Here is a 26,259-nt window from a genome sequence, read left to right as displayed (position 1 = left end):
TGAGGTCTTCATAGGTGGGCGGCGCCGATCGGGCTGGCCAGGCCGCCCAGCGGTCGGAGACAGCTCTTGGGTCATCGGACATCACGGCCGCGGAGCGTCTGCAAGTCGGTTGTCGGAGAAGAAGCTCCGTCGCACCCCCTTCCTGGCACGCCAAATGTCGGATGTGGGGTTTCAGCAAACCCTTAAGGATCAAATACTGGGGTGCGCACAAAGTCTTTTCCTCCCATCGATCTATGCCCTAGCTCGCTAAGATCTCGCGGACGAACTCGATGAACTCGGAACACGGAAAGACACAAGATTTATACTGGTTCGGGCCACCATCGTGGTGTAATACCCTACTCTAGTGTGGTGGTGGTGGATTGCCTCTTGGGCTGATGATGAACAATGCAATGGGAAGAACAACCTCCTGAGGTTGAGGTGTTCTTGTGCTTGGCTAACTTGTGTGGGTGAGAGTGATCTCCGATCTCTCTCCTCCCTCCTCCCTCTTCTTCTTTCCTATGATGGTGGCTAGTCCTAGTTATAGAGGCCCTAGTCCTCTTCCCAAATATTGAGCGGGAAGGGAGCCAACAATGGCGGGCAAATTTAAAGGGGGACAACTAGTACAAGCTATCCTAACAAAAGTGGTCTTCGCCTGCCAAAGGCTCTGGTGGTGACGCCGTCTGGGGCTCCATGATGCCCTCCGTCTTGACATCCATCTGGTCTTGGTCTTGTTGCACCAAAATGGCAACCTTGCCTGATGCCTCGGTACTCCTTGCATGCGCTGGTTTCCTTGGCACCAAAGAGGAAACAAGGATGATGTGTGCGCTGGCGCCCGCCTGGTGTCGATCATCCTGGCTTACGTCACGAGAGCCTCATGAGGTTCGCCTTGCCTTGATATCTCTGCTCCTCGTGAGCCTACCTGAGTAGGCCGCTCCGGAGGAGGTCTTGTGTTGTCTGCCTCGCGAGGCTTGGCCCCTCGCGAGGGTCTTGGATGCCTTGTTGATGATGGTGGGCCGTACGGCCTGCTAGCCTAGCCATGTCACGGGCCGTAGGAAGGCAAGTCTGGGGACCCCCGTTCCCAGAATGCCGACAAACTTCTCCTTGAGGTGAAATTTTTTGTTATGTGTTACGATTGATGTTCCCTTGTACTAACAACGCAGCTAAGTACGAGGCCTTGCTTCATGGTCTTCGATTGGCTAAGGAAATGAACTTAAGTGGGTACGGTGCCTAGGCGACTCAGATCTGGTGGCTCAACAAGTGTCAGGCAAGTGGGATTCTAAGGATCCTCTCATGGCGGCGTATCGCCGTGAGGTCGACGCTGTTGCGGGGCATTTTAAGGGTTATCAAGTGGAACACATTGACCGCAGAAAGAACAAAGCGGCCTATGCCTTAAGCCGGTTGGGATCTCAGCGTAAGCCGGTGCCACCGAACACCTTTTTAGATGTTTTATATAACTTGTCTGTTAAGTTACCTACAGAGCAAGATTTGGCCATTCCTGACCCGGAGGCACAGTTGGTGGCGTCTCTTCATGTCCTTCCAGATTGTACAGTACAATTCTTGGCTTACATGACCCGGGGCGAGTTGCCAGAGGACAAGACCCTGGCCCGACAGATAACCCGACGGTCTAAGTCAATGACAATTTCTGACGATGAGTTGTGTCATCGCAGCGTCATTGGAGCGTTTCAATGTTGTGTTTCTCCTGAAGAAGGTCAAGAAATTCTTCGTGAGACCTAAAAATCTAGTACAGATAAGTTCGTGAGTTATAATGAGGCCTCTGTGCAGGAAAAAGGGATCTACTAGTATCAAAAATGGACATCAAACAACTACCACACGAGTTATGTGTTCCTTTTTGGATCAGAAGAGGCTGCGGGGGAGTTACTACGACGAAACTGTGATGAACTATGAAGAACACACAGAAATCTAGAAACCCTAATGCGGATCTGAGGAGCATGAAGGTGAACACTTACAGCCAGGGATCTTCTGCGGAGGGTCGCTGCCGTTTCTCTGGATCGATTAAGGTTGATGCAGCGGTCGAGGTCGAGGAAGATGAAGAGCTCTGCAACGGCGGCGGAGCTCGAGCGGCAGTAGGGTTGCGAGAGGAAGAATATGAAGTAAGGGAAGAGTGAGGAAAGACCTATTCGTGTCTATTTATAACGGGATAAGCGAACAGGCAGGCGTGAAAATCGAGGAAGACCCAAATGATGATTATCCAGCTAAATGGACGCCTCGATTCTCGGAAGACATTTAAGGATAAAGATCTGTTGGAGATGACATCATGGCGGGTTACAAAGCTTTTACAGACAAAGGAAGACGGATTTCGCCTAAATGTTGAAGGTTTACAAGAACAAGGTTCAAATCAACCTGGGGCCTAATGTTGGGAATATAACATTCAGGTATGACCCGCCCAGGAGGGGCTGGGTCAACCCTAATGGCGGATTGTTAAGAGAAGCCTAATAATATTCAAGGTGATAGTTTATTAAGAATTGTAGAAGGCCTAAGCCCAGAGGCGGCTTAAGGCCCAATATTGTAAACCGCCATATGTAAAGAAAGACTTGTAAAGAATGGCATATAAAGGAAGTCACCGAGCCGGACACATTTTAGGAGCCGGCTGGGACTCTGTAGGCCGCTTGGCGTCAACCTGTGTATATAAGGGGACGACCCGGCGGTGGCTTAGGGTAAGAATCAACAGATCGAGAGCCAAGCTAGCGGATTTGCTCCTTGGTCATATAAACCTAGCAATACAACATCAACTGGACTAGGCCTTACCTTCACCGTAAGGGGCCGAACCAGTATAAACCTCTCGTGTCCTTTGTCCCGATTAACCCCTTTAATCTTCCTAGTTGCGATGGCCCTACGACTAAGTCCTTTCGCTAGGACATCTACCGTGACAATTCCATGACAGGAGGTGTGGAAGTTCATGTGCACAAACTTTTTCCGATCTTCTCTAATGATAGCCATCCAATGGGAGTTCATGTCGAACTAGTACGTACCTGCCGAGAAGATTTGGGCGATGGTGATCGGATCAAAGACGAGGCACATGGTGTATGGTGACCCAATACATACCTGCAAAGAAGTTTCGGCTAATGGAGGTCGGATTGAAGTCGAGGGGCATCATGTATGCCTATATATCATGTCAAGCGCATCTCGCAAGAGCAGATAGCAGCAAGTAGGGTGTCTTGAAAAGCTCAGGCCTCGCTTTGATGATGGCTCCGTGCATGTCCCTCGAGCATGCAATCCATAAGCGAACAACAGAGGTTGAGGTTGTCACTAGGGAGATCGCTATAGTCGGGGCTAATATGGATGTTGTGCGGTTCGAGTTCGGCCATGGTGGAGTTTGGAAGGTGCTCTTTTGGGGGCTTGATTTACGCGAGGGGTGGGGGGGAGGGGGACGGCTCTCGGTGCTGGAGTGGCTAGCGAGGGAATAGTAGTACTCGGGGAGGCGAGCGAGGCAAGGTTATGTGGGGGAACAGTGAGATGATGAAGATCGACCTCAGGATCTCTGGTGAGACGAAGATGGAGTGTGATACATCTACAACATATCTATAATTTTTTATTGTTCCACACTATTATATTATCTATTTTGGATGTCTTATAGTAATTAATATGCTATTTTATATTATTTTTGGGAATAACTTATTAACCTTGTGACTAGTGTCAGTTTTTAGTTTTTTCCTTGTTTTTGACTTTTACAGAAAAGGAATATCAAAGTGACTCCAAACGGAATAAAACTTTACGGTGATTTTTCTTGGACTAGAAGAAACCCACGAGACTTGGAGAGGAGGCCATAATACCAACGAGGTGTCCACAAGCCGTAGGGGCGTGACCCCATGGCTTGTGGGCCCCCGTAGACCTCCTCAAATATCCCTGTATGCCAGAGGACAACCAACAATACTTTTCTGCCGCCACAAGCCTCTCTTCCCGTGATATCCCATCTTGGGGCCTTTCTCGGCACTCCAACGTAGGGGGATTCGATCACGGAGGGCCTCTACATCAACCTTGCTACCCTTTCGATGATGCGTGAGTATTTTACCACAGACCTAAGGGTCCATAACTAGTAGCTAGATGGCTTCTTCTCTCTCTTTGATCTTCAATACAATGTTCTCCTTGATGTTCTTGTAGATCTTTTCGATATAATCTTCTTTTAGGGCCCGTTTGTTTAGATCCGATGAATTGTGGATTTATGATCAGATTATCTATGAATATTATTTGAGTCTTCTCTGAACTCTTTTATGCATCATTAAGATATCTTTGTATTTCTCTTGGAACTATTGGTTTGGTTTGGTCAACTAGATTGGTTTTTCTTGCAATGGGAGAGGTGGTTAGTTTTGGTTTCAATCTTGTGGTGTCCTCACCCAGTGACAGAAGGGGTAGCGAGCCACGTATTGTATTGTTGCCATCAAGGATAAAAAGATGGGGTTTATGTCATATTGCTTGAGTTTATCCATCTACATCATGTCATCTTACGAAAGGCGTTGCTCTCATTTAGATCTCACTCTTGTTCGTGACCGTGAAGCTTGACAACCCCTTTTTCGCGTTGTGTGCATGTGTTTGTTAGTTTGTGCAGGTGCATATATTGGAGACTTTCTTGTGACTCCTAGTGGATTGATACCTTGTTTCTTAACTGAGGAAATACTTATCTCTACTTTGTTGCATCACCCTTTCCCTTTTCTAGGGAAAAACCAACGCAAGATCAAAAAGTAGCAGGGTGAATTTCTGGCGCCATTGTTGAGGAGGTTCTACATCAAGCCTACCAAGTACCTATCATAAAATCTCATCTCTTGATTTACATTATTTGCCATTTTCCTCTTGTTTTCCTCCCCCCCCCCACTTCTATAACATTTTCAAATAAACACAAAAATATGCCTTTTATTCACCCTCTTTTCGTTCGCCTTTTCGTTTGCCTTTATGTCTTACTTGGTTTGTTTGCTTGTTTGTCTTGTAAAGTTGTGTGTTTATTAAAAATTAGGAAGCAAAAAGTTTATGGATCCGCATGCACTTTCTAATATTTTTAAAACATCCAATTATGATGAACCAATTGATAGTGAGTTGAGTGCACTAGATTATCTTTATGATGTTTTGCTTGAAACTCGTGAATCTGAAAATTGTGATGAAGTGTTAAAAGAAGAAATTTATGAACTGATTCATGATAGCTCTCTGAATGAAAAGCATGATTGCAATGATGTTATTATAAATTATATTAATGTAAATTGTGCTAATAATATGCAAAAACCCAAGCTTCGGGATGCTAATTTTGCCATGTCCACTACCTATTGCAATAACAATGATTGGGGTGATAATGTTTCTTATGATCTTGAAAATGTATTTAAGCCTCATGATGAATACAATATTGGTAAGAATTTTTGCAATAATATTGAAAGTGGGTTTGGGAGAGTGTCAACTTTAGGAAATAATGATCCCACTACTTTGGAGTTTAATCAATCTTATAAAATTTTCAATAAAAGTGGGCTTAGAGAAGTAATGACTTTATTCTATGTTAATCCCACTATTTTGGAAGAGTGTCAACTTTGCATGCATGTGGATCATGAAGTGAATATTTTATGACATAGTTATATTGTTGAATTTGTTGTAGAAATTTTCATGTTACTAAATTTCTTCTTGTTATGTTGAGATTGCTATTGTTTCTTTCTTCTTCCTTGCATATGCTAGTTTTTCCTTGTCTTGATAATTTGTTTACTTACAAAATGCCTATGCATAGGAAGTATGTTAGACTTAAACTTGTTTTTCACATGTTAGATGATGCTCTCTTCGTGTTTCAATTTCTATCTTTCATGTGAGCATCATTAAAATTATCAACGCCTGGCTAAAAGGCTTTAAAGAAAAGCGTTTGTTGGAAGACAACCCAATATTGTTCTTTTATGTTTTTATGTAAATAAACATTATTACCTCCGTAGTAATTTTGTTTTTGTGTTTTAATTAGTGTTTGTGCCAAGTAAGACCTTTGGGATACTTTGGTAGATCGTTGATTTGGTTTTTCTGAAAAAACAGAAACTTTTGCGTCCAGTAACATATTTTTTAATTTTCTGGAGTGTGGAAAGATTATGATTTCTTTTACACAAGATTGATATATGAATTGCCTCTGTTTTACTAATTTTTCCTAATTTTTGGAGTTACAGAAGTATCCGAAGTTTCCAGATTACTACATATTGTTCTGTTTTTGACAGATTCTGTTTTCTATGTGTTCTTTGCTTATTTTGATGAATGTATGGGTAGTATCGGGGGAGTATAAACCATGGAGAAGTTGGAATACAATAGATATAAGACGAATATAAATTTGTAATAAGTTCACAACAGTACCTAAAGTGGTGATTTATTTTATTATACTAGTGGATCTTACGAGTATTCTGTTGAGTTTTGTGTTGTGAAGTTTTCAAGATTTATGTAAGGTTTTGATGGACCACGTAATAAGGAGTGGCAAGAGACTAAGCTTGGGGATGCCCAAGGCACCCCAATGTAATATTCAAGGACAACCAAGGATCTAAGTGTGGGGCTGCCCCGGATGGCATCTCCTCTTTTGTCTTCAACCCATCGGTAAATTTAGTTGAGGCTATATTTTTATTCACCACATGATATGTGTTTTGCTTGGAGCATATTGTATGATATGGTTCTTTGCTTTTTAGTTTTCCACAATCATCCTTGCTGTACACACCTTTTGAGAGGGACACACATTAATCGTGAATTTATTAGAATACTCTATGTGCTTCACTTATATCTTTTGAGCTAGGTAGTTTCTCTAGTACTTCACTCATATCTTTTTAGAGAACGGCGGTGGTTTTACTTTATAGAAATTGATGAACAATCATGTTTTGCTATTCTTTAAACAGCATGGTAATTTGCTTAGGTTATGAATTCAGTCCTAATATGATGGACATCCAAGAGAGGTATAATAAAAACTTTCATATAAAAGCATTGAATAATATGAGAAGTTTGATTCCTTGCATTTGTTTTGATATATAAAGATGGTGATATTAGAGTCATGGTAGTGAGTAATTGTGCATTGGTAGAAATATTTGTGTTAAAGTTTGTGATTCCTATAGCATGCACGTATGGTGAACCATTATGTGATGAAGTCGGAGCATGATATAATTTTTTTATTGTCTTCCTTTTGAGTGGCAGTCGGGGATGAGCGATGGTCTTTTCCTACCAATATATCCCCCTAGGAGCATCCGTATTAGTACTTTGCTTTGATGGATAATAAATTTTTGCAATAAGTATGTGAGTTCTTTATGACTAATGTTGAGTCTATGGATTATACGCACTCTAACCCTTCCACCATTGCTAGCCTCTCTAGTATCGCGCAACATTCGCCGGTGCATAAAATAACCACCATACCTACCTATTATGGCATTTTCATAGCCATTCCGAGATATATTTCCATGCAACTTCCACCGCTCCGTTTATTATGACATATACCATCATTGTCATATTGCTATGCATGATCGTAAGATAGCTAGCATGATGTTTTCATGGCTTGTCCGTTTTTGATGTCATTGCTACGCTAGGTCATTGCACATTCCGGTACACCGCCGGAGGCATTGAAATAGAGTCATATTTTGTTCTAATATTGAGTTGTAATTCTTGAGTTGTAAGTAAATAAAAGTGAGATGATCATTATAAGAGCATTGTCCCATGTGAGGAAAGGGTGATGGAAGCTATGATTCCCTCACAAGTTGGGATGAGTCTCCATACTTCATGAAAATAAAAGAGGCCAAAGTAGACCAAATAAAAAGAGAGGCCAATGAGCCCAAACAAAAAAAAAGAGAAATGAGAGAAGGGACAATGTTACTATCCTTTTTCCACACTTGTGCTTCAAAGTAGCGTCATATTCTTCATGATAGAGAGTCTTCTATTTTGTCACTTTCATATACTAGTGGGAATTTTTCATTATAGAACTTGGCTTGTATATTACAATGTTGGGCTTCATCAAATTGCCCTAGGTCTTCATGAGCAAGCAAGTTGGATGCACATCCACTTAGTTTCTTTTTGAGCTTTCATACACTTATAGCTCTAGTGCATCCGTTGCATGGCAATCCCTACTCACTTGCATCGATATCAATTGATGGGCATCTCCATAGCCCATTGATTTGCCTAGTTGACGTGAGACTTTCTCCTTTTTATCTTCTCCTCACAACCTCCACCATATTCTATTCCACATATAGTGCTATATCCATGGCTCACGCTCATGTATTGCGTGAATTGAAAAAGCTTGAGAACATTAAAAGTATGAAACAATTTCTTAGCTTGTCATCGGGGTTGTGCATGATGAAATATTTTGTGTGATGAAGATAGAGCATAGCCACACTATATGATTGTGTAGGTCTGTAGGGATAACTTTCTTTGGCCATGTTATTTCGAGAAGACATGATTGCTTTATTAGTATGCTTGAAATATTATTGTTTCTATGTCAATATTAAACTATTGTTTTGAATCTTATGGATCTAAACATTCATGCCACAATAAAAAAATTGCATTGATAAATATGTTAGGTAGCATTTCACATCAAAAATTAAGCTTGGGATGCTTGATACCTCTCCAACGTATCTATAATTTTTGATTGTTCCATGCTATTATATTATCTGTTTTGGATGTTTTATATGCATTAGTATGCTATTTCATATTATTTTTGAGACTAACTTATTAGCCTAGATCCCAGTGCCAGTTTCTATTTTTTCTTTGTTTTCTACTTTTACAGAAAAGGAATATCCAAATGGAGTCCAAACAGAATAAAACTTTACAATGATTTTTCTTGGACCAGAAGAAACCCACAAGACTTGGAGAGGAGGACAAAATCCCTACAGGGTGGCCACATGCCCTAGGGGCGCGCCCTAGGTGGGCGCCCCCAAGGATTGTGGGCCCCCCATAGACCTTCCAACCATAATCTTCACACTATAAATCCTCAAATATTCCCCCTATACCAGAGGGCACACAAAAAATACTTTTTCTCCGCCGCAAGCCTCTATTCCCGTGAGATCTCATCTTGGGGCCTTTTCCGGCACTCCGCCGGAAGGGGATTAGATCATGGAGGGCCTCTACATCAACCTTGCTACACTTCCGATGATGCGTGAGTAATTTAGCACAGACCTAAGAGTCCATAGGTAGTAGCTAGATGGCTTATTCTCTCTCTTTGATCTTCAATATAATGTTCTCCTTGATGTTCTTAGAGATCTATTTGATATAATCTTATTTTCTGTGTATTTGTTGATACCCGATCAATTGTGGATTTATGATCAAATTATCTATGAATATTATTTTAGTCTTCTTAAACTGTTGTATGCATGATTAAGATAACTTTGTATTTCTCTTCGAACTATCAGTTTGGTTTGGCCAACTAGATTGGGTTTTCTTGCAGTGGGCGCGGTGCTTAGTTTTGGGTTCAATCTTGCGGTGTCGTCATGTAGTGAGAGAAGGGGTAGCGAGGCACGTATTGTATTGTTGCATCAAGGATAGAAATATGGGGTTTATTTCACATTGCTTGAGTTTATCACTCTACATCATGTCATCTTACTTAAAGCATTGATATGTTCTTATGAACATAATACTCTATATGCAGGCAAGAGTCGGTCGATGTGTGGAGTAATAGTAATTGATGCAGGAAGGAGTCCGTCTACTTATCATGGAGGTGATTCCTATATTCATGATCATTGCATTAGATGTCTTCATAATTATGCACTTTTGTATCAATTGCTCAACAGTAATTTGTTTACCCACTATATGTTTTCTTCAAGAGAGAAGCCTCTAGTGAAACCTACGCCCCCTAAATCTATTTTCCGTCATATAATTTAAAATGTATAAACCTAAAAACCTAAAAATTCCTTGCTGCAATTTATTTATATTTACTTTAATTTGCTCTTTTGTTTATCTTTTATACCTATCTCTATTAGATCTCACTCTTGTTCATGACTGTGAAGGGATTGACAACCCCTTTTTCACGTTGTGTGCAAATGTTTGTTAGTTTATGCATGTGCATATATTGGAGACTTGCTTGTGCCTCCTACTGGATTGATACCTTGGTTCTTAACTAAGGGAAATACTTATCACTACTTTGCTGCATCACCCTTTCCTCTTCAAGGGAAAAATCAACGCAAGCTCAAGACGTAGCAGAGTGGTGCAATATAAAAAAGGACACATCCATGACATTATGCGCCTAACGAATTTTTTTTGTCATGCTTATGGCACTTCTATGATGATAATTGTGTCAAAACCACATATCATCATAGATGTGGTGGGCTCCTACTTCTATGACAAAAAATCATGACAGACAATGCGCTTTTCGTCCTCGGCGGCCCGGGAACACACCGGCATGAAATTCTTTGGGTCGTCCATCACAGAAAAAATCATGGTAGACGCGAGGGAGAGGAAAATATCTGGGAGTTCCCAATTACCGTGGGTGGTCGGGGCTAAGCGACGCACGGAGGTTTGCGCGTTTCTCTTGTACATGCACGCGCGCGTGTGCGAGGCATTGGGCTCTAACTGAACCAGAGCGAGGCGTTCGCTTACTGAACTTGAGCGATTGCACTAGCTACGTGAGTTACTGAACCCGAGCGATTGATCCCTTGGTTGTTGACTGAACTCGAGCGATTCCTCGGCTACTGCTGCTAACTGAAGCCAATTGAACCTGCTGCCTCTTGATGAACAGTGACCGTTGTTGGGGGTTCGATGAATAGTTCCCTATCGGCATCTTGGGAATGGCGGTACCTAGACTTGCGTGCCTGTGGCCCAGGGCCTAGCTCCACCAACGGCCTGGTACGACCCATCTTCACCAGCAACCACTCAAGACCCTCGCGAGGGGCCAAGCCTCGTGAGGCGGATGACACCAAGACCTCCTCTGGGGTGGCCTCGCTAGGCGGGCTCTCGAGGAGCGGATATATCTATGCAAGGGGCACCTCGCGAGGTCCTCGTGACGTGAGCCATGATGACCAAGGCCAGGCGGGCGCAGGGTGCTAGTTTCATCTTTGGTGCTAAAGGGGCAGGCACAGGCAAGGAGTCCCGAGGCATCAAGCAAAGGTTTCCTTATCGGTGCAACAAGACCAAGACCAGCAGGACGGCGGGATGGAAGTAACCACGGATCCCACGACAACGTCACCACCAGAGCCTTTGGCAGGGGAAGACCACCTTTTGTCAGGATAACTTGTACTAGTTGTCTCCCTTCGAAATTGGCCATTGTGGGATCCCTTCCTGCCTAAAGATTTGGGAAGAGGACTAGGGCCTCTATAAGTAAGACTAGCCAGCACCGTAGTCAGGGATCGGCTCATTTGGAGACAGATCATTCGAACCATCCTCAAGCACACCAGCTCATCGAGCTCAAGAACACCTCTTCTCAGGAGGTTGTTCTTCCATTGTACTAGTTCATCCTCAGCCCACGAGGCAGTCCACTACACCACACTGGAATAGGGTATTACACCACAATGGTGGCCCGAACTAGTATAAACTATCATTTCACTTGTTCCTTGGGTTCGGCGAGCTAGGCTTTAAGATCGTTGCGAGAGTGAGCTAGGGAGAGATCTTCGTGTGCACCCCAGGGTTCGAACCTAGAGGGTTTGCCGGAACCCAGAATCCGACATTTCGCGCGCCAGGTAAGGGTGCGTTGAAGCCCTTCTTCCGTTGATTCACGCTCCACTACTCCACTACATCCATGTCAGATGCTCATCGAGCCCGTGCTGAGCACCGGGCCACCCTCGCCGCCTGTGTCGCTCAGACAGCGCCCATTGGCGGATGTCCCCACTGTTCTCCATCACCCGCTGCCACTGCCGCCATTGGCCCGGTAGCAAACGAAGAACAAGCTTCATCGCTGCACCCCTCCATGCGGTAGGACGGACATACCGCCACCCCGTCACTGAGTCCGGCCGGCTCGTCGTCCCACGCTCGTCACGTGACCATGGACGCGCAGGCCGCGCTACTCATGGCACGCGAGCTCCTGCGTTACCGCTCGGTCGATGACCTCTATGATGACTGGCTGAACCGCATCGCCGAGCTCGTCAATGCTGCCAGAGGCTCTCCCGCACCGTCTCTCTCGCTACCTCGCCAAGACGCGTGGTCCGGCGGCGAGAAACGCTATGCTGGGCGCCCGCGCATGAAGAAGGAAGCTACCAAGAAGTCCCGAGGCTCCAAGAAAATGCTCCTGCGCTCCCAGCACCATTGCGTCAAGACCGTGCATGGATTCCAGGATCAGGATCCATCACAGCGATGGGCTCCGGTGACCACAGCAGGCTGCCGAGCCTTTACTCCTGAGGTGCGCACCTTCATCTGGCCAGGCAAGTTCAAGCCAGACCTTCCTACGTGCTAAGACGGCACCCCCGACCCCGCGGAGTTCTTCCAGCTCTACGAGCTGAGCATCGAGGCAGCCAACGGAGACGAGAAGGTCATGACGAATTGTTTCCCATGGCCCTCAAGGATGGAACGCGCTCGTGGCTCCTAAAATTGCCTGCAGGATCAATCTCCTCCTGGGGCGAGATGCACGAGAGTTTCATCACCAAGTTCCAAGGCACCCGTGACCGCCCGCCGGCCGCAAGCGACCTGCGGCGCATCAAGCAACAACCAGGGGAAACCCTGCAAAAGTACATCCAGTGCATCAACAGCGTCCGCCTCAAGATTCCCAAGGTGAAGGACGAGGCCATCATCCCTGCGTTCTCTGCTGGCATCCGTGATGTCAAGATGAAGGAGGATCTCACCATCCACGAGGAGCTATTCTCAGCCCTAGAGATGGTCAACATGGCAACCAAGTGCACAAGGCCTAAGGAGTTGCACCTTTCCCTCCTCGAGCTCCCAGCTGCCGACCAGGAGGAGAAGAAGGCAAGGGTCAAGGACGTGAAGTGCAAGGGGTTGTCGTGCTTGCGGCGCAGCCAGAGATGAGGCACGGCCGCGACCACCCCGAATCATCCAGGGCCAACCACACATTCTGCGCCTTTCACAATATTCACAGCCACAACACCAGTGACTGTCAGGAACTCCGGGCCATCTTAGATGGGCACTCCGGTCGACGCCCCGAGCGCAACGACTGAGGCTACATCTGAGGAGGAGAACGAAGTGGAGGACGCCGGGACAACCGTGGCCCCGGTTAGACGTGGCGTGACCGGCCTCGCGAGGACCACTGGCAGGACCAGCCTCGCGAGTGCCCCTAGAGGGATTACCATCGTCAGGACCGCCCTCAGGGCAACGCTAGCCTCCCTCCACTGCCGCCACCACCAAGGAGAAACTACGACCACCATTAGGACGAGGGGGCTGGGGGCTTCCAGGAGCCACGCGCCATCGCCTGCATCTTGGGTGATGCTCAAGCCCCAGCCTCTCAGCGTGTCTTCAAGAAGTTTGCTTGTGAGGTGAACGCGGCCCTTCCGAGGCTCGAGGCCACGTGCCTGCTTAGATGGTCCAAGTGCGCCATCACCTTCAACTTGGCAGACCAGCTCAACTGCACGGTGACTGCACACACCCTCCCGATGCTCCGCTCGCCCGTCATAAGCAATGCTCAAGTCACCAAGAACCTCGTCGACGGTGGCGCATGGCTCAACGTCCTATCCGTTGAGATATTCGACAGCCACCAGGTGCCATACGATCAGCTGCAGCCTACCAAGCCTTTCTCAAGAGTAACCGACGGATCCACCACCTCGATTGGGTAGGTCCGCCTCCCTGTCACATTTGGCCAGCGTGACAACTACTGCACTAAGCTCATCAACTTCGACGTCGCCCACATCCGACTTCCGTACAACGCCATCCTTGGGTACCCAGCCTTGGCCAAGTGTATGGTAGTCACTCACCACGGCTACAACGTCCTCAAGATGCTAGGGAGTGGCGGCGTCATCTCGGTCGCCTGCGAGGAAAGAGATGTGTTGTGCTCCCTCGAGTGCGCTTAACAAGTTGCAGTAGCCGAACATCCAACAACGAGGGCACCCCGAACCCTCCTAAGGCCAACCCGAAGAAGAAGAAGAAGCAGATACTCCATCAAGGGCCTCAGGAGGGTGCCGTCTCCAGCGACACCACCTCAGGACCTGCACCCGCAGATGGGGCGCCTCCTTCCCTCGCATAAGAAGGCGCGCCCGGTGCCCTCCTTGGGGTGGGCTCGGGGGCTCTCTACTGGAGGGCCTCAGACCTAGCCATCGTCACGAGGGAGGCGCTCGGGCACCAAGTGGAGGCGTGCTTCACCGCACATTTCCCTCAAGAGGGCATGAGGCATGTTATGCCTTGTTCTCAGGAGTTCATCACCAAGGAGATCCGAAGCTTCAAGAGGCAAGGACCAGAAGTGGCGGCCGACGGCCACCGCCCAGCACAGCTCGCCACCCCGGCGAGGGCGGCGGGATGCGCATCTGCGTCGACATTCTATGGCTCAACAGGGCCACATCCCAGGGATGTTTCTGGCCTTCACGCCTTGGGCGGTGCGAGGGTCCCCCTCATAGCTATGTTTGCATGCCTCTCGGCCTGCCAAACGCGGCTATCACCTTCCAGCGCCACCTGCGGAGCATTCTGGCGCCTCGGGAGGCCTGACATCACGCTGTCCTGGCAGAGATCATGACAGTTCTTCAGGAGCCACCTAGGCCTGCGGAGCCTCCCGAGGCTCAGGACCTTGGCGGCTCATGAGGGGCAACTTCTCCGGCACGCATCTTCAGCTCCCCCGTCACCACTCTAGGTATGGTATCAGGTGACTCTTTGAAGTTTATTCAGCTAGGGGCGCCCTTCGGGCAGCATTATCCCCAAGTCACATGGGCTTGTCCCTACGGCGTGTATCCTTTTGCATCTTTAGCCTACTCTGTTGGGAGCACCTCTAGGGCTGCATCATCCCCAGGCCGCTCGGGTCCGTCCCAATGGCATGTATCATTCTAGCATCTATCTGAACTAGTTTGCCTCTTGGATGAATTGCCTTACGATCATCACCTGCTTGTTACGTACTTCGATACCATGAATGTTGCATGCCCTTGCAAGCCCTCCCATGACCGCCCCATGATTAAGGATTAGCATGACGTCTGTGCTCGGGTCCGTCCCTGTAGCGTCGCCAAACCCAAGAGGCCGAGCTCTGACTCATGGGCCCACTCCTGTGTACTTCACCTCTCAAGGCCCTTGGTGCCTTGTTCTTGCATGGGCTAATTGCGGCCGGACAAGCCAGGGCGCGTGACCCAGTGCCCCGCCACCACGGGAGCCGCGCGCCGGCCGTCTTTCTTTAGGATTTTCGCATGAGAAGACTAGGCACAGCGTCTGTGCTCGGGTCCGTCCCTTCAGCGTAGATAAACCCAACGACTAAGCTCTGTCTGGTGGGCCGGCCCCATTCACGTCACCTCCTGGGGTCATTGGTGCTTGGCCTTCTCATGTGATCGCCTCAGGAGATTCGTCCGGTGCAGGTTGCTTAACCATCTCGCAGGGCCACCACAGCCAGCAAGAATCAATACCATGCGCAATCCGCCTTGAGGTAGGGCCTCATGAGTGCCGCGCTGGCTCATGAGTGCCTAGACACACCTTGTCTAGCCCTTCCGTGCAAGCCACGTGTCAGGGCGGGGCTATACACGCCCCGGGGTTACTCGCAGAGGGAGCCCTGACCCACGCATTAGTGGAAGAACCATGCTCCATGCTGGCAGTCGACGCGGTCGAGGAGTGGCTATGCCCGTGCAAGTGCGGAAGCGCTATGCTCGGCACTGGTGATAAACAACTGAGGGAGGCCCCTTGGCCGCATTAACCTCAGGGAGCCATCCGGCTCAGTGTCCAGCCTCACCACAACGCTTTCCCTTAGGAGAGTCATGCGAGGTGGATGGGCACGGGGGCTACGCTCAGGTCACGCCTAGCGTACGCCGCCCTGCCAGGTCCATCGGACCTGGTCGTCGCGCGCCCCTCCCGGGCGGGACCTCGGTGAGGACAGGTATGATGGTTTGTTTGAGCGTCAAGGGGGACTCGTGAGCATCGCGAGTCAGGAGCCTACCTAGCCACGTAGCCCCTCATCCCTTGGTCCCGTCCTGGCGATCCGGATGGTCCAACGGCGGCTAAGGTATGCGCGGGGTCAGGCTTTGCCGACGTAGAACACTAAGGCCTACTTTCATACCTCCTCCTCGCAGGCTGTTTGCGCGTCAAGGGGGACCCCTGAGCATCGCAACACAGGAGCCTAACGAGCCACGTAGCCCCTCAACCCTTGGTACCGTCCTGGCGATCTGGATGGTCCAACGACGGCTGAGGTACGCGCGTGGCCTGGCCCTGCCGACGTAGAACATCAAGCAAATGGGAAGGAGGTCACAGAATCTTAACGAGATACTACTAAAACATATTGTAACATGAAACAAGAGTTTTAACACCTCCATGAGGCACGTCATATGTCACAGGAAGGATCGCAAGAAAGTCAAAGCAGGAAGGAGCACCAGCAAGCCTCCTCTTCAGCCTTGGACGCCATCGTCCGGAAGCACCGCTCATCGGCAGCATCGCCGTCACCCATGTCATCGGCCTTGGTCCTGGGATCGGCGACACAATCAGCTAGTGGCGCGGAGTTGATGGCAAGGCACTTCTTCAGCAAGGCCTCCACCTGGCCCTTCATGGCCTTTGCGGCGGCTTCACAGCACCCCTCATCCAGAGGCTCGAGCAGGACACCAAGGTCGGCGTTGGGGTCGCGAAGGTGAAGGTGGCTAAGGACGCACGTCAGGGTCGATGAGGAAAGCGCGCGCGCTTCCCCCTCCCCCATGGGGCCTGTCGGTGTCAAAACCGACGGATCTCGGGTAGGGGGTCCCAAACTGTGCATCTAAGGCGGATGGTAACAAGAGGCGGGGGACACGATGTTTACCCAGGTTCGGGCCCTCTTGATGGAGGTAATACCCTACGTCCTGCTTGATTAATATTGAAGATATGGGTAGTACAAGAGTAGATCTACCACGAGATCAGAGAGGCTAAACCCTAAAAGCTAGCCTATGGTATGATTGTATGTTTCCCTACGGACTAAACCCTCCGGTTTATATAGACACCGGAGGGGGCTAGGCTTACACAGAATCGGTTACAAGGCAGGAGATCTACATATACATATTTCCAAGCTTGCCTTCCACACCAAGGAAAGTCCCATCCGGACATGGGACGAAGTCTTTAATCTTGTTTCTTCATAGTCCAACAGTCTGGCCAAAGGATATAGTCTGGCTGTCCGGAGACCCCCTAATCCAGGACTCCCTCAGTAGCCCCTGAACTAGGCTTCAATGACAATGAGTCTGGCGCGCAGATTTGTCTTTGGCATTGCAAGGCGGGTTCTTCTTCCGAATACTCCATAGAAGATTTTGAACACAAGAATAGTGTCCAGCTTTGCAAAATAAGTTCCACATACCACCGTAGAGAGAATAATATTTCCACAAATCTAATCTGCTGACACGTTTAGCAACATGACATTATGCGATGGCCCGGTCTTTATTCGAACCAACCAGCACTGCACATATTGTGAGGCGGTTTTCTTGACACGTCTTGTTGAAGCAAAGATCGTGTCCCCCTTATTATGGGATTCTCATCAATACAGACGTGGGTAACTGTCGGAGTAAATAGCCATGGGTAGCCTAGCCGGCTTCCCCTGGCCCTCCTGAAGAAATTACGAGCCCGCCCGGCTCTCAAGAATTAAAAACATAGGGGCCGCCTTCCCCTTGCTGGCTACCACCCAGGACGGCTTTCGGAAGGCGGTCCGACTTTAGCCCTCATGAGAAGGCCGACTCCAAGAAGCCAGCCATGAGAAGGCCGACTCCAAGAAGCCGGCTCCCCATAAAGCGGTCAAGACCATACCCACAAAGTTTGCAACCACCTAACGGCGGTGCGACGGGGCATGGCTACAGTAAAGCCTGCCACCCCCGAATCCCGGAGCACGCCTGGCATGGTGCGCCGTACGGGCTAGGCGACCCGTCCGACGCACCACTGTTGCCATGTTGACCCTGGCATCACCCACGACGGGCTGCCAGCGTGGCCCACAGACGGTGGGCCCCTTTGGGCAGAGAGACGCCCGAAGGCGGCCACGCCTCCAACTAGTCGGCCAAAGACAGAGCCGGCTCCCCGCAGCCGGCTTGCCGCCTTCCTCGAAGAGGACGCCCCATTAAGGAGACAAGACGTGGTAAGGCTACAGCGATCGCCTAACAGGCGGCGGTACTGTAGCCGCGCTTGCCATGATGGAGCTCACGTCAACAAGATGAAGCCACAGTAACCAGCCGCCGACCAGGCCCTGGATAGTGGGGCCTGCCTGTCGACCAAGGGGCCGGCAGCCGGCGGGACCCACCAGTCGGCGGGCCCCAGCAGCCGGCGCAGAAGCCGACGAGCGCAGTCACAGACGGCTGGGCCCCGTGCCCAGCCGAATTACCATTGTACCCGCCTGGGGGTAGGCCTATATAAACCCCCCGGAGCACCCATGCAAAGGGTTGGACCCTTATCTAATTCTAGACACAAAAATCAAGGAGAAGAAGCAGGCTAGCCGTGCCCTTCTTCCTCCTTCCCCCCAAAACAGCTCAAGGAGCATTGTGTAGCCACTTGATTCATCTAGTGAACATGCGGAGACCCCGCAGAGCAGCAGTAGGGGTGTTATCTCCACGGAGAGCCCCGAAGCTGGGTAAGATCCGCCGACGTGCATGTCTTCGTCTTATCCCGTTTCCAGGCACCGGTGATGTCTTACTAGCTCCCACAATGATAAGCCACCCGTTGGCATATGTCGCACCTACCACCCGACATTTGGCGCCCACCGTGGGGCCAGGTACACCGTCGTCCGGAGACCTGTTCTGGACGGGAACCTTATTCCTCCCCCGCGAGCATAGCCAGCCCGGCACGCGCGATGGCGCTTGCCACGACGCACTGCAAGGCGTCACCAGCACCTGCGCGGCAGGCGGCCTCGCCGATCTCCTCGACAAAACTCTCATCTCCGACGAGCTCGCCTCCGATGCGGGCACCGACCACCTCGCCAACCTTCTCGGCCAGCTCCATGTCTCCAGCGAGCCCGCTGTGGATCTGGAGTCGGTTGGCTCCACCAACCCGATGCCTGGCGACTCCGACACGGCCTCCTACGACACCTTCCCCACCAACGTTGCGATCTACAACGACCCGCTTCCTCGAACCGACGGCTGCGATGCTGTCACCGCCGAAGTGATGGTTGTCGGCCACGGCGGCCTGACCGACGAGAGCGCCCACGACGCCTCGCGCGCGGTGGCCCACGACTTGTCCGCTCCCCTCCCGGCTGATGCCGACGACGAAGCACTGGAAGCACGCCGCCTCGCCCTCCTCGCAGAGGGCCGGAGGCTGGCCTCCGTAAGACGCCTCACTGAGGCCTACCAGCGCGAAGCTGACCGCGCCGCCTTCGGCACGCCGACCCGCGGCGGGCCAAGCCGGGCCGGCCTTGTCAAGCAACGCGGAGCCATCATCGCCGACACGCTGGGAGTCGACCGCCCGGTCTATGCCAGGCCGCTCGAGAACTTGCGTGCCGCCCAGGCGGCCATAGACGAGTTGGACGGCTTGGAGGCCGAAGTCCTCCCCCACATGACCCGGCGCATCCAGCAACTGATCGACGCAGCCGCGCAGCGGCACGAAGCAGAGGCCCGCGCGGGAAGCCCTCCCCTGCGCCGAGATCACGGCATGACGTCCCGGACGCCGACTATGAGCAATACCCGCGCACGACGCGAGAAGGAGCCGGCTACCAGCCGCAGCCGGACCCGGATCTCCATCGAGCGAGATGCGGACGGTCATCCCCGAGCCATGGAATGGCGAGGCGACCCGCCTCCGCCTCCGCCCCATGGAGAGAGATATCCCGCCTTGCGGCCAGTGGCGCACCCGACTCTCAACGGCCGGCTAGGCCGCCGTGAAGGAATCGGCGAGAGAGATGCCCGCCATCGGATCGACCGCCTGGCGCGATCCCTGGCGTTGGAAGAAGAAGACGATGTCGGCCCGCCTTGTTTCAGCCCCCGCATCCGCGACAAGCCCTTTCCCAAAGGGTTCTCGCTCCCAAGAGACACGCCCAAGTACAACGGCACCGTAAAGCCGGAAGATTGGTTGATCGACTACTCCACGGCGGTTAGCACAGCCAACGGCAACCGGCGCGTTGCCGTGAAGTACGTGCCCCTCATGCTGCAAGGCACGGCGCGGACCTGGCTCAACAGCCTCAAGCCACGTAGCATCAACAGCTGGCTAGATTTCACAGAAGCCTTCATCCGCAACTTCACCAGCACCTACAAGCGGGCTCCCAAGCCCAGACAGCTCTCCTTGTGCGTACAAGGCCCCGCCGAGTCCACTCGCGATTACCTCACGCGTTGGGCTGAGCTTCGCAACTCCTGCGAAGGGGTGCACGAGGTGCAAGCCATAGAATACTTCACAGCCAGATGCCGAGAAGGCACCCTCCTCAAGCACAAGCTCCTCTGCGACGAGCCGGCTACCCTCGACGAACTTCTGGACATAGCGGATAAGTACGCCACCGCCGACTCCTCGATGAAGACCGAGCTTCGGGTAGACGCGTCCGGAAAGGTACTCAACCTGGCGCCCAAGACGTCGGCTGGGGATTCCGGCCGACACCCCAACTCGAACGACCACAAGCGCAAGGGCCCCGCGCCCCCTCCCGCCAGTCGACAGGTGGCCACAGTCGAAGACGCACCGCCTGAAGAACGACCGGCGCCCAAGAAACCCAAGGGCGGCAGGCTGGCTTGGCAGCCTGCTTTCTCCTACGAGCAAACTCTCGACGCCCCTTGCAAGTTCCACAGCGGCGCGAAGCCGTCCAACCACACGACCCGGAAGTGCAATTGGCTCACCCGAATCTCCAAGGGCGAGGGTCTCTTGCCGCCTCCGCCCGCCGGCCCGTCGCCTCCGGCCCCGCCGCCTCCGGCCGCTCGGCCCGCAGTCGGAGCCGTGCATGACGAGTTCCCTGACGAGCAAGCCACCTACATCGTCTTTACTAGCCAGCCCGAAGACCGGCGCAGAAAACGCCGAGAGCACCAGGAAGTCAGCGTGGTTGCTGCCAACCCCGCCGGACACATGCATTGGTCAGAAAAGCCCATCAGCTGGAGTCGGGCAGACCATCCGGAGGTGATGCCGTGTCCCGGCTCTTATGCTTTGGTCCTAGAAGCCACCCTTGCAACGGATAGACGCGCCGCCCGCTTCTCCCGTATGTTGATAGACGGCGGGAGCAGCATCAACATCCTGTACCGTGACACCCTGGAAAAGCTAAATGTCAAGACGAAGCAGCTGATGCCTACGCGGACAGTGTTCCATGGCATCGTACCCGGCCTGTCCTGCGCCCCCATTGGCAAAATCAAGATTGATGTACTTTTGGGGGACAAGGAGCATTTCCGCCGGGAAGCGATCTAGTTTGAAGTGGTGGACCTGGAGAGCCCTTACCATGCATTGCTTGGCCGACCTTCTTTGGCCAAATTCATGGCAGTTCCCCACTATGCATACCTCAAGATGAAAATACCAAGCACCAAAGGCGTCATCACCGTAGCCGGTGATTATAAGAAGTCCTTCGAGTGTGCGGCGACCAGCAGCCGGCAGGCCGAGTCCCTTGTGATTGCCGAAGAGAAGAAGATGCTGGACCGAGACGTGGCCATAGCCGGCAAGCAGTCGGCCGTGTCCCCTGACCCCAAGGAGCACGATGCTCAGGGATCTTTCCAGCCGGCCAAGGAGACGAAGAAGATACCTCTTGACCCCGAGCATCCAGAGAGGTTTGCCGTTATCGGGGCGAACCTGAACAGAAAATAGGAAGGCGAGCTCGCCGATTTCCTCCGTGAGAAACGGGACATCTTTGCATGGTCCGCCAAGGACATGCCGGGTGTTCCGAGGAAATTCGCCGAGCACAAACTACACGTTCGAGAAGACGCAAAGCCAGTCAGCCAACCCCTTCGCCGATTGTCGGAGGAGAAGCGCAGGATTGTAGGGGAGGAGATAGCCCGGCTCATGGCGGCCGGCTTCATCATGGAAGTTTTCTTTCCAGAGTGGCTCGCCAGCCCGGTCCTTGTGCTAAAGAAGAACAACAAGTGGCGCATGTGTATAGACTACACTAGCCTCAACAAGGCCTGCCCCAAAGATCCTTTTGCCCTGCCAAGGATTGACCAAGTGATAGACTCCACAGCCGGATGCGAGCTGTTGAGTTTTTTGGATGCTTACTCCGGATACCATCAGATAAAGCTAGACCCGGACGACCGCCTGAAGACCGCCTTCATCACGCCATTTGGAGCCTTCTGCTACCTGACTATGACATTCGGCTTGAGAAATGAAGGTGCCACTTTTCAGCGTTGCATGCAGAAGTGCCTCCTCAAGCAACTCGGTAGAAACGCTCACGTATACGTGGACGACATCGTGGTGAAGACGGAGAAGCGCGTCACCTTGCTGGGAGACCTCAAGCAAACGTTTGCGAACCTACGCCGGTTCCAAATCAAGCTCAACCCCGAGAAATGCGTGTTCGGAGTGGCAGCCGGCCAGCTCCTAGGCTTCCTGGTCTCCGAACGCGGCATCGAATGCAACCCGGTGAAGATCAAGGCAATTGAGAGAATGGCGATCACCCCCAAGCTTTGAGACATTCAGAAGTTCACCGGGTGCTTAGCCTCCTTGAACCGCTTCATCAGTCGGCTCGGAGAGAAGGCTCTCCCTCTCTACCGCCTCATGAAGAAGAGCACTCACTTCGAGTGGAACGACCAGGCCGACCAAGCTTTTCACGAGGTGAAGAAGATGCTGGCCACGCCGCCTGTCCTCGCGGCGCCGACTGAGAAAGAGCCCATGCTCCTCTACATCGCTGCAACCAGCCGGGTGGTCAGCACCGTCATCGTAGTCCAGCGCCTAGAAGAAGGCCGAGCCCAGCCGGTCTAGAGGCCGGTGTACTATTTGAGCGAGGTGCTGTCCGCCTCGAAGCAGAACTACCCGCACTACCAAAAGATGTGTTATGGCGTGTACTTCACCGCCAAGAAGCTGAAGCCCTACTTTCAAGAGCATCCCGTCACGGTCGTATGCACTGCCCCGCTAGCTGAGATCATAGGCAGCCGGGATGCATCCGGCCGGGTGGCGAGATGGGCCATCGAGCTGGCCCCGTACACGATCTTCTACCAGCCCCGCACTGCCATCAAGTCCCTAGCACTGGCCGACTTCCTCGTCGACTCGGCCGAGACCCAGTACCTGCCACCGGCTCCCGACTCCACCCATTGGCGCATGCACTTCGACGGGTCCAAGATGCGCACCGGCTTGGGAGCCGGCGTCGTCCTTACCTCTCCGAAAGGCGACAAGCTCAGATACACGCTACAGATCCACTTTGCCGCCTCCAACACTGTGGCCGAGTACGAGGCGCTCATACACGGGCTCCGGCTTGCCAAAGAACTTGGCATTCGCCGGATCCTATGTTATGGCGACTCGGACCTGGTAGTCCAGCAATCATCCGGCGACTGGGACGCCAAGGACGCGAATATGGCGAGCTACCGCTTCCTGGTCCAACAAATCAGCAGATAATTTGAAGGATGCGAGTTCCTCCACATACCGTGAGCCAACAACGAGCCAGCCGATGCCCTGGCTCGAATAGGCTCCACTCGGCAAGCAATTCCAACCGGCGTCGCTCTACAACGCCTCCTCAAGCCGTCTATCAAGCCGTCTCCGAAATCCGATTCCATCTTTGTGCCGCCTGACCCCGACGCGGTCGGGTCCGGCTCGAAGAACCAAGTAGGCGACCCCAAGACCCCCGTAGCCGGCCCGGCGACTTCGGCAGCCGGCTCGGGGACTTCGGTAGCCAGCTCGGGGACTTCGGCAGCCGGCTCGGGGACTTCGGCGGCCGGCTCGGGGACTGCGGTAGCCGGCCCGGGGACTGCACCAGCGCTACAGTCGGCGGCCGACTCCAGCACCTCACTGCCCAGCCCGCCCACCCTGGTAGCAGTAGCCACATTGGTGGTAGGAGAAGTCGCGGCTCCATCATGGGCTCAGTCCATCCTCAACTTCCTAGTAAACCAAGACCTGCCGGCTGGAGAAACAGAAGCAAGACAAGTCCAACATCGAGCCGGAGCATACACAATCGTCATCAGAGAACTACTCAAGCGCAGTGTCACTGGAATCGTCCAACGGTGCGTCGAGCAAGAGAAGGGCATTGCAATCCTCACAGACATTCACCAAGGTGAATGCGGCCACCATGCGGCCTCAAGATCACTTGTCGCCAAAGCCTTCCGCCATGGTTTCTTCTGGCCGACTACTTTGGATGACGCCAAAGAATTAGTCAAACATTGCAAGTGATGCCAACTCTTCAGCTCCAAGCAACACGTGCCGGCTTCGGCACTCAAGACCATTCCCCTCACTTGGCCCTTTGCCGTTTGGGGACTGGACATGGTGCGCCCATTCAAGACAGCGCGCGGTGGCATGACGCATTTGCTCGTCGCCGTGGACAAATTCACCAAGTGGGTTGAGGCAAAGCCGATCAAGAAACTGAATGGGCCGACTGCCGTGACGTTCATCACAGACATAACAACTCGGTACGGCGTGCCGCACAGCATCATCACCGACAATGGCACGAATTTTGCCAAAGGAGCCTTGGCACGTTTCTGCGCAGCCCAAGGTATCCGGCTAGACTTAGCATCCGGCGCCCACCCGCAGTCCAACGGCCAGGTCGAGCGAGCCAACGGCCTCATCCTCTCCGGTATCAAGCCTCGACTGGTCGTACCTCTGGAGCGCTCGGTCGGCTGTTGGCTCGATGAGCTGCCGACTGTCCTCTGGAGTCTGCGCACTACACCAAACAAGTCAACCGGCTTCACCCCTTTCTTCCTTGTGTATGGTGCCGAGGCGGTCATCCCAACTGACATCGAGTTCGACTCGCCTCGAGTAACCATGTACATGGAAGCGGAGGCCAAGGAAGCACGAGAAGACGGCGTCGACCTGCTGGAAGAAAGCCGGCTGTTAGCCCTCAGCCGGTCTGCCATCTACCAGCAGGGTTTGCGCCGCTACCACAGCCGGAAAGTCAGGCCAAGATCTTTCCAAGAGGGCGATCTTGTGCTCCGGCTGATCCAGCGAACAGCCGGCCAGCACAAGCTCTCAGCCCCTTGGGAAGGCCCCTTCGTCATCAGCAGGGCTCTAGGCAACGACTCCTACTACCTGATCGACGCACAGAAGCCGAAGGCACGCAAGAGAGACGACTCCGGCAAGGAGTCGGAACGACCATGGAACGCCAACCTCCTCCGAAGATTTTACAGTTGAAATGCAGTATGTACCGCGCTAACTTTTGTATTAAGTACAAGACAATAGGCTCCCCGAGGAGGGCTCGGGGACTGCCATCTCTTATTTATGAATGAAAAGTATCATGCTCATAACCTTGTCGTATCATTTACTTATTCCGTCCGGCACCGAGTTCGACTAGTCGGCTCGGGGACTGGCCGACTGGAGTTATGTTAGAAGTCCTACCCACAGTCAGACAAGTAGTGTGCCGGCTCTCAAGCCTTCTCTTGCCAAAAGTCGCAGTCCGAAGAACCGGCTGTCCGGCTGGCAAGAGTTAAAGGTAGGAACGGGCGCCCACACGAAAAACGGCTAGGGACTAACGGACTAATATAACAAAAGCCGGTTTCTCTCACACCGCCGACTGGCTACCAGAGTAGCCGGCCGGCCGGCTTCCATTCACTTCACTTTAATCCAAGAAAGCTCAAGTACTTACCTCCCCAAAGAGGGAAGGCAGCAAAGGAAAAAGCCTAAGGATAAAAAAGCATACGTGAATGGAAACCAAACATGCACATGATAATATTTACATAAAAAGACCTCCAAGAGGCCAGCATTCAACATAGTTTGGATACACCCCCAGTGGGTGGAACTGCGAAAACATAACAAAGATTGTTCAAAGACAATAAAGCAGGAAAGATAAAGACGGCTGGTCAAGCTTGCGGAGTGGCCGACGAGCCACACTGGTTGGCGGAGACGGTCGTACTGGCTGAAGGAGCGGCCGGCTGACGAACTTCGGCTTGGTCGCCGCCTCCCGCAGAGGGTGCGCTTCCACACGCCTCGTTGCTGGAGGCACGGTCGGCCTGAGGTCGGCTGGTTGTTCCACCAGCCGGCTCGACGTCTTCGCCGCCCTCGTATTCATCTTCTTCGCCCTCGTCGCTGGAGGCAATCTCCTCCGCCGAGTCCTCGCCCACCGCCGGGTCCAGCCCGAACCACTCCTCCGGCTGAACAACACCGTCATCATCGATTTCGGGTGCGAAAACGCTGATGTCGGTGCACTCGGCGATCATCGAAGCTCGTTGGGCGATAGCCGGCCTGACCTCCTCCAGCTCCGCGTCGGCCTCCATCCGCCAAGTGCGCAGCTGGTCCAGGCTCAGCCCTGGGTACCAAGCCCGAACGAATTCCAACGCCCGCCCGGCTCCGAGGCGGGCCGCT

This window comes from Triticum aestivum, chromosome 3A (assembly GCF_018294505.1).
Source record: "Triticum aestivum cultivar Chinese Spring chromosome 3A, IWGSC CS RefSeq v2.1, whole genome shotgun sequence".
NCBI lineage: Eukaryota > Viridiplantae > Streptophyta > Magnoliopsida > Poales > Poaceae > Triticum > Triticum aestivum.
Note: the sequence above shows the minus strand (reverse complement) of the source record.